The 9,789-nt window shown below is 38.1% G+C and overlaps 1 non-coding gene across 1 annotated transcript; it reads left to right on the plus strand.

The window, feature by feature from the left end:
• The first annotated feature begins 9,061 nt into the window (after nucleotides 1-9,061).
• On the plus strand, nucleotides 9,062-9,168 carry LOC141593719 (small nucleolar RNA R71). The gene has a single exon (XR_012521788.1). It is a non-coding gene; the product is annotated as a small nucleolar RNA R71 (small nucleolar RNA).
• Nucleotides 9,169-9,789: the final 621 nt, after the last annotated feature.

Raw genomic sequence — 9,789 nt, forward strand, 5'->3', positions numbered from 1 at the left:
GGCTGCTGTCATGGCAGTCTATTATGCAGTGTGGCATCAAAGAAATCAAGCAAGATTGGAAGGAATTATTTTGAGACCGAGCATTGTGATTCACCAGATTCAGCAATGTCTCAAATTAAGAATGATTAGATGTAAGATTGTAACAAGTGTAGATGCAAACTGGATGGCTTCTATAATATAGAAGCTACTCTTAATTATTATTGTCCTTAGTTTGTAATAGTTGCTTTTGTGCTTAATGAGAACTTACCTTCTACCAAAATATATATATATATATATATATATATATATATATATATATATATATATATATATATATATATATATATATATATATATATATATATAAATATCTATTTCAGGCTTTTTTTGATGTTTCCCTATTAGAATTAGAAAATTATATACTTATTATTAAGTAAAGGATTTTGTTGATATTTTCCTATTAGAATTAGAAAATTATACACTTATTATTAAGTAAATAAATTAATTATTTACAATGTTCCTATTAAAATTAGGAAATAATTAAATATTTAAAAAATTTCCTATTAAAATTAGAAAATTATACACTTATTATTATTATTACTTGGTCGGTTTGCTTTGAGCTTAAATTTCGGTTACTTGTCGTTAGGTGCATCTAGACCAAAACAATATTTATAACTTCACAAACAACTCTACTATTAGTAAAGAGGCAAGTAAAGGTCGGATCCCAAGGGACGGGTATTGATGTAGGATTTTCGATTGCAAGTAGTGGTGTCTAGGGGTGTCACAATTTGGGTTGAGATAAGAAGATCACTAAACTAAATAACAATTAAAGTAAACAAGCAAGATGACTAAAATGAGATGTAAACAATTGTTTAAAAGTACTAGGGTGTCATGGGTTCATAGGGGATTCATGGGAATTGATCATATAAACATATTCTCAAATTATAAGCAAGCAATTATTGTTGTGATAGGATCGAGTTAGTTTATATCTTACAATCCTAGGAAGGTTTGGGTCCCGGAGCCGAATCGATTAGATTGTACAACACCTACAAGTCGACTTAATCCTCCCCACTCAACTATATGCATGCTCTAGTGAGACTCGAGTTGGTTTATGTCTTACAAGTCTCATTGAAAAGGTAAGTGATGGGTAAAAAATGCAAGGATTCATAGGCTCGCATTTCATCAAACATAACATGTGCATAAGTTGAGATCACAACAAGCAAGCAAATAAATTATGAAAACATATTAAATTAAGCATGAATCTTCCCCCATGTTGGTTTCCCCTAATTACCCATTAACCCTAGTTAAGGAAACTACTCACTCATTATCAAGTTTAACATGTTAACAAGGTTGTCAATCATATTAACAAAGCAAAACATGATGAATAAATGAAAATGATTAACAATAATTAAAAAGGGATTAAGAGAGTTATACCTAATGATAATTCCAAAATAATAATGCAAAGAATAAAAGAAGTACTTGATGATTGATGGAAGGTTGTCAATCTCCCAATAAACCCAAATAATCTTCAATTACCCAAAATAAAGGATTAACAAAAGAGAAATTAAGGAAATGAGATTTGTATTAATATTTGATTAGAAGTTGATTACAAGATTAAAGAGAGATTAAAATAATATAAACTACACTAAAGATTGATAAGAAGAACATGATAATCTAATTAGACTAATGGGGTATTTATAGTGGGGATTAGGTGCACAAATTAAGGTTACTAAGGGCTTAAATGACGATTAAGTCCTTAAGGAATCGTTCCTCTCAAGAAAAGATGCGGGTCTTCTTTTAGCTAGTCTTCCAAAAATATGCGCATCTCAAATGAAAGGAAGAAGAGGACGTGTCCCTGTGGAGTAAAATCCGAGCGTCCAAGGGTCGGGACAGGCAGATTGGGGAGCTGCTGGACGAGCGGCTGGGTGGCTTGGACGAGCATCCTGGGGAGCTGTTGGACGGGCGTCCCGATGGTTTGGACGAGCGTCCTGGGGCTCAACTTCCTTTTCTTCTTTTCTTCTTTTCTTCTTCCAACAATCCTCCGGGATTTTGTCGGGGATGCAAGGATCTTCTTCATCATTGCCCATCTACTTCATTATGTACAAAGGGCTTCTAGTCTTGTCTTCTCTTTGATGCTTGGTCATTAGATTCGATCAATTTAGCTCTATTTTGCCATGAAAATGCAAGGTTTGCACTCCTCTTCTACCAAGGAAACAAAACCTCAAAGAATATGCAAAACAAAGGACTAAAGATAGTAAATGACCCAAATATGCACTAAAAAGCATAGGAACGAGGCTAATTCGGGGACTGAATATGCTCAAATATTGATCACATCAAATATCCCCAAACCGAACCTTTGCTCGTCCCGAGTAAAGAGGTGACAAAATTAGGACCATTATTTAAACTATCCTACTAATATAGCCGATATGAGACAATTAGCGGGTCTCACTCCGCCCCTTCAACTCACAACAAGACAACCATGAGGTAGGATGCCTTCTTGCAAGGCAAGGTGGGTCTTGCCAAAATGGCGACACATCCAAGCATTAAAGCACACATAATCAAGTAATGGATGCATCTACAAAAGAATAGCCACTTTACTCATCTAAGTGGCGGAAATTATCTAAAGGGGAAGCAATTCAAGGGTACACACTCCTTCATAGATATGGTTTCTTCAAACTACTAAGCCTAGAAGGATACCAATAAATCACCTCCAAGTTGTGTTAAGCTAGGGTACCTTTGTCCTCAATCGTTAAATGTTTTTGTCTAGAATAGACTCCCTATGGTGTTAGAAACATTGGAGGATCGCGAAATTCCCCTTCTTGCCTAGATAAGAAGAAGGGTCATCCCCTCTCTACCATGCACAAAAATGAATACGATGGATAAAAGGATCAATAGTAATTGAGTTTCATTTGGGAGTTTGCTTTTTGTTGTTGTTTTCCCCCCAATTTCTTGTGGCATTTGACATTTGAGAACACTTTCTTTTTGCCATTTCTTTTGATATTTGGCTTTTCAATACTTGACAACTTTTTAACTTTTTGCATTTTCTTTCGAACATTTTCAAAGTCACCCCAATTAGTAACGAGGGTGCCTTATATTTGAAGCATAGGAGTTTTTATTTTTGTTACTCATCTTTTCTTTTGATGCAATTTGCAAACTTTTTGACTTTTCATATCATTTCTTGAACTCAAATTTGAACAATTTCTTTTTGTGCCTATTTCCTTTGATGACAAAATGTATGGTAGAACATGGATGAATGATGGTTGTATGGTTTCAAGGGTCACCTTGGAATAAACGGTAGCCAAGGAGTTATCACACCACAAGGTACTCTTGACTAGGCCTTAATCCATGGGTCAAAAGATACTAGCATGACACATCCTAGGGTGTTTTACAAGTATTCTAACAAGCAAAGTCTTAAGAAGAAAAAGCATCTACTAGGGCCTATATACACTTGTCAAGCTTCCCAAATAGACGGTTTCACAAAAATTTTCCTAAATGCAACTATATGCCATGATGCAACTAACATATATACATCCTAATGCATATGATTCTACCAACTAATATGCCAAATAATCTAAATGCAAACCTAAATTCACATTGTTTATACCACATCAATCAAAATAAAGCCACATAGTCATTAACATAAAGAGGAAAAAGGAGATTGGAAAGATCATACCATGCGGTCTTCTATATCCTCATGTCTCGGATGTGGCGTATTCAATCAATGTGAACAAGGATGAACAAACACAATATATACAAATCTATACTAAAAAGGAATGAACATGTTTTTGGATTTTCCATTTTTCAATTTTTTTGGATTTTTCGAAATTTTTGATTTTTTTGGATTTTGAATAAAAGTCAAGTTGGAATTTCCCATCCCCACACTAGTATGAGCATTGTCCTCAATGGCCAATACGATAGAAAATTATGCAATGAGTATGCATGATTTCTAAACTAAATGCAAACTATACTAAGCTACACTACATGATGCATGTGTTTTTGTTATGGCGGAGAGCATAATTTAAAGTAGCTCCGATGCATATGCATGGACTTCCCCAAACCAAAATAGATATTATTTCTAACGTCATAAATTTTTGGAGAGTTTATGCACATGGAATGCAATGCATGAAACTAAAGATTGTCATTTTGGATTTTACAAGTTGGGAACAAAGATAAAGAACACTTTAATGAAGCCAAGGTGTTAGTCCTCTAATGTTGCTAGGACTCCACAAAATAAATGATCAAGATAAAATAAAAACAAGAGAAGTAGACAAACTATAAGGAGGTGTAAGAATGTAGGAGCCTCCAAAGTTGCTAATCCTCACCCATTGTATCATCATCATCATCATCATCTCTTGAGGCATCATCAACCTCCATAGATGTGGAATCATGTCCACTCTCACTTTCACTTGCTTGTTCTTCCTCACTTTCCTCTTCCTCTTCTTGAGCTTCTTCTTCTTGAACCTCTTCTTCTTGAACCTCTTCTTGGTCACCACCCTCTCCAACAACCATCTCCTCTCCACCCGGTCTACCACCACTAGGAATGCTAGGAAAGAATACTTCTCTATCCGCCCAACTAGGCAAAGGACAAGACGGATCAAGAAGTCCTTGCCTAGCTAGATGTAGGAGGGGCGGATATTGGGCCTTGTAAGCATCCACTCTATCATTGTGAGCTTGCTTGTGCATTTCCCTCATGAGTAGTGTCAAGTAATCATTTCCCACTTCGACATCCTTGGGTTTGAACTCTTGGTATTCAAATGGGTAAGGTGAGGGTGATAATGGAGGAGGAGGGCTCGGCAATTTCGCCCCTTTGTTGTTGAATGATATACTCAGTCTCTTCGGAGAGTGGGAGAAGGTAGTTCGGTCGGTGAACATTCAATCGGAAAATTTTGGAAGGCAAGGTGAAGGATCTAGCTTCATTTGTTAACCACCCATATTTGTCGTCAAGAGTGTCGTGCTTGACCCACTTGAACTTGTCAATCATGATGTCCATATCAACAAGATGGCCTCCCTTAACCGGCACATAAGTGTTGTTTTTGTTGAAATCCTGGTTAAAATGCCTAGACAAATGGGTAACTAGTCCTCCATTGACAATAAAGGTGGCGCCTTCTTTGCCACAATCGACATTAAGCCATCGTTCAACCAAAAGTCTTAGAGCATTGTATGGTTTGGTAAATTCCCTCCCAATGTTCAAGGTCGACTCAAGAAGAATACAATCGAGTTTGGTAAGATGATTTGTGCCATTTCTAGCTATCAAAGTATTCCCAATGACCTTGTGCCATACTCTAATGCCCGGATGGTGGACTAAGAGAGCACAACAATCATGAAAGCGCACAAATTTGTTTTCGAAAATTGCCATCCAAAGAGGAGCGGGGTCATACTTGATAAGAGTCTTTATATATTTCGGATTATCACTAAGGCCTAATATCTTACCCAATTCGCCATAAGTTATGCGTCTATCAACATTTTCAAGACGAAACTCGATGTTGGTTCGAGTCTCCACCCTTGTGACTTTCAAAGAACTTAAAAATTCCAAGGTGAGGGATGGGTATGTCAATTCTTTCATTGTGAACAATTTACCCAATCCCATAGACTCAAAGAAGGTTTTGGTTTGTTCAAGAACACCCAATTTTGACAATGCATCTTCACAAATAAACTTAGTAGGCATGATGGTTTTCTTAGCAAAGAGAATGAATTTCTCCCTATGAGAGTCGGAAGTGAAAGTTACCTCCGGATAATTGGATAATTGTTCAATGACCGGAGTTGTTGATGTTGTAGCTTCCATAGGGGGACCTTGTTGTTGAACCTCCAACCTTGCCTCATGGACTACCAAAGCCTTTGACAATTGTTTTGCTTGAAGACCTAGTTGCCTTTTGGAAAGTGTCTTCTTTGGGGGGTGCCTTCTTACCTCCTTTAGTTCTTGCCATTCTCCTTTGCTTGATTACACCAATGAAAGATTGAAATCTTCAATTTTTAGTTATACCCAAATCGATTTAGGATGAATGAATGTTGCTTTGTATCCTAAAAATCGACTCAAAGGTTGAAGATTTTGGTGTTTGAATCACTTGTTGTTGCAAAAGGAGTGATTAATTTTTGTTGTGAGGAAGTTTGGATTTGATTTTGTTGAGTTTGGTTGAGGAAATTTGATTTTGTTGATGGAGAGGATGAGGGTTTTTGGGTAGTGGGTAGTGTTTGTATGTTGAAGAAATGAGAATGAATGGGAGAAAGGGGTTTAAATGAACCGTTATATTTGAAAACGCAGCAGAGGACGAGCGGACCAGGCATCGGGACGGGCGGATTCTTCAATGTTTGGCTCAGGAAAAGACGCCACATGACGAGCGTCTTGCTTTTAAGGCGAGCGGATTCTTGGGTAGGGACGAGCGTCTTTTCGGGTGGACGCCCAGATTCCTTTATAGAGAAAATCCCAGATTTTTGCCATTAAAAAGACGAGCGTCTTTTGTGAAGGACGACGTCCAGAATGAGATGAGCGGATTCTCAGCTGAGGCGCTCGGATTCTTTTACAGACCAGTTTTTGTATTCTGCAGCTCTATCAGACGAGCGTCTGGTGACTTTGGACGCTCGGGTTCTTCAGGACGAGCGGATTGTCCATTTGGACGCTCGGATTCCTCCTTGACCACACGGATTTAGGTCCATTTGTGGGTACTTCGTAACCCGTGTCATTATCATTCTTCAATTCTTGTGTTCTTCATTGTAGGGGCACTACAAAGGCATGAATAGCCTAGGCAATTGTTATCCCTACACTAAGGTAAATCACTACACATCAATAAAATCATAAGTCCCTCCCTCACTTCTCTCAAAATAATGAATATCTTGATCAAGGCACAAAAATACAAACCCAAAAATGACAAAAATGCAATGTAATAATTGAAATACAAGTTAGGGAGTTAGAATATTTACAAATGGTGGTTTAGGGAGGACTCCACCAAACTCTCATCCAATGTGAGATGTCAAGGGGGCATGTTCAAGGTGTTGTTGATGTTACTCAACACCTTGAAGAAGTATTCGAAAGCTTGCTCATTATCATGATAAAGGTCCTCAATAGATTTTTGCACTTGTTGTTTTCCGTGATGGTCTTGGTTCATAGCATTACCAATATAGGGATTGAATATCACTTCGAACTCATCATCCCAAAGACCGCAAACTTCATCTACTTGATCATTAAAAATTTCTTGAGTTGATAGAGACAACTCTCCTTCTTTCTTATCTTGGCCAATGAGGCCATCTTCTTCACTTGTCATGAGTGAGCTTTTCAAGCTATCATTATTGTTATTTCCTTGCTCTTTTGATGGAGCATCATCCACTTTCTTTTTCCATTCCAACTTCTTCCTATCATCCTTCCGGCTATGGTGATCAACCATAAAGCATGACTCATGCAATCGGGGAGCTCTCATGGTCTTGTCAAGATTGAAAGTGATGGTTTCATCTCCTACTTCAAGGGTGAGCTCTCCATGCTTCACATCAATCACCGCTCCCGCGGTGTGCAAGAAAGGTCTTCCTAAGATAATAGGAATGTTGGAGTCTTCTTCCATGTTAACAATAATAAAATTCATCGGGATGAAGAATTTTCCAATTCTCACGGGAACATCTTCCCATACCCCTAAAGGTGTATTTGTTGATCTATCCGCCATTTGAAGCGTGATGTTGGTACATTTGAGTTCTCCCATTCCTAGCCTCTTGCTAACCGAATATGGCATGACACTAACATTTGCCTCAAGGTCACATAGAGCTTTGTTGATTGTAGTGTCACCAATAGTGCATGGAATGGAGAAACTTCCCGGATCCTTGAGTTTCGGAGGTGAACTCCCTTAAAGGATGGCACTACTCACCTTAGTGAAGGCAATAGTCTCAAGCTTCCGGATTGATTTCTTCTTCGTAAGGATGTCCTTCATGTACTTTGCATAGGCCGGAACGTGATTGATCAATTCCGTGAAAGGAATCGAGACTTCTAAATTCTTCACAATTTCCATGAATTTTCCAAGTTGGTCATCAAACTTAGGCTTAGCTTGACGACTCGGGAATGGAAGTATAATCACAATGGGCTCCTTTTCATTGGCCTTTTCTTCACTTTTCTTTGAAACTTCTTGATTTGTGGGTTCTTCTTCCCTAGAGTTTTGCACAACTCTTTCCTTGTCACTAGCTTCTACAACTTCATCCTCAACTTGCTTCTTTGGTCCTTCATATCTCGTACCACTCCTCAAGTGAATGACACTAACCGTTTCATGTCTTGGGGGATTACTTTGAGGTGGTAATTGCCCCTTTTGTCTTTGAGAGTTTGAAGATGCTAGTTGGGTCGTTTGAGTTTCCAACATTTTTGTGTGGGCTAGGATGTTGTTGATGGTGATGTCTTTTGCTTGGCTATCTTTTTTGCATTTGAGTGAAAAATTCTTGTTGATTCTTTTGCATTTGGAGGACCGCTTTTTGAACATCAAATCCTTGGTCATTTTGTTGATTGTATGGAGTTTGATTTTGATAACCTTAGTTTTGGTTGTAAAAGGGTCTTTGATTTTAGTTTCTCATGGGAGGTGGGGTGTATGTTGGTTGAGGGTTTTGAACATTTTGGCTTTTTTATGAGAGATTTGGGTGGAATTTGGTGATTTCATTGTAATAGTTGGAATAAGGGGTACCACTTTTGTATGCTTGAAAAGCATTCACTTGCTCATTTGTAACCCTACATTCACTTTGGTCATGTCCCAAAGTTCCACAATTCTCACATATCCCACTTGGGATTGATGAAGATGCCACCATGGTATTAACATGATGCTTTGGTGATTTTGAGGCTTCTTCAAGTTTAGCCATAACTTTCTCGAACTTCAAGTTGATGGTATCAATATGAGCACTAAGTTGAGCACCCAATTGAGTAATAGAGTCCACTTCATGCTTTACTCCTCTAGTAGCCTTGCGAGGTCTACTATATTGTGAATTATGGACCGCCATTTCCTCAATCTTGTTCCAAGTTTGATTATCGTCAACTTCGGTGAACATACCATTTGATCCCATGTTGAGAATGTTTCTTGAGTCTTCATAAAGACCATTCCAAAATTGTTGTACCAAGAACCACTCGCTAAGTCCATGATGAGGACATGAGCGACAAACTCCTTTGAATCACTCCCAAGCTTCATACAAAGATTCTTCGTCCCTTTGCTTAAAACCCGTAATTTGAGCTCTTAGCATGTTAGTCTTTTCCGGAGGGTAGAATTTTTTGTAGAAAGCTAGAGCCAACTTCTTCCAAGAGTCAATTCCAAGAGTAGCCTTATCAAGGCTTTTCAACCATTGTTTTGCGGTGCCAATTAGAGAAAAAGGAAATAAGACCCATCGAATTTGGTCTTGAGTCACTCCGGTTTGTGAAATCGCATCACAATAGTCACAAAACGTTTCCATGTGGAAATGAGGGTCTTCACTAGGCATCCCCCCAAATTGGCTTCTTTCGACTAATTGGATAAATGCGGACTTTGTAATGAAATTTTCCGGTTAAGTGTTGTGGTGTGGGAGTACCATTGGGTAGGTTCTCCTCGGTTGGTACGGAATGTGATGAAAATTTAGGCATTGTGGGTTGGTTGTGTGATTGATGTTGTGTTGAGTTCTCTTCACCTTCTCTTGCAAAAGGGTTGATGAACTCAATAGTATTTGGTTGAATATCTACAACCTCACCAATACCTCTCAAAGTGTTTCTAGCAAGTCTTCTATTGGTTGTCAAAGTCCTTTCAATTTCGTGATCAATGGGTAACAAGTTACCTTGTGATCTTCTAGACATGCTAAATATCAAACAACTCGAAAACAATTAGAACAAACCCT

Source organism: Silene latifolia, chromosome 7 (assembly GCF_048544455.1).
Source record: "Silene latifolia isolate original U9 population chromosome 7, ASM4854445v1, whole genome shotgun sequence".
Classification (NCBI taxonomy): domain Eukaryota; kingdom Viridiplantae; phylum Streptophyta; class Magnoliopsida; order Caryophyllales; family Caryophyllaceae; genus Silene; species Silene latifolia.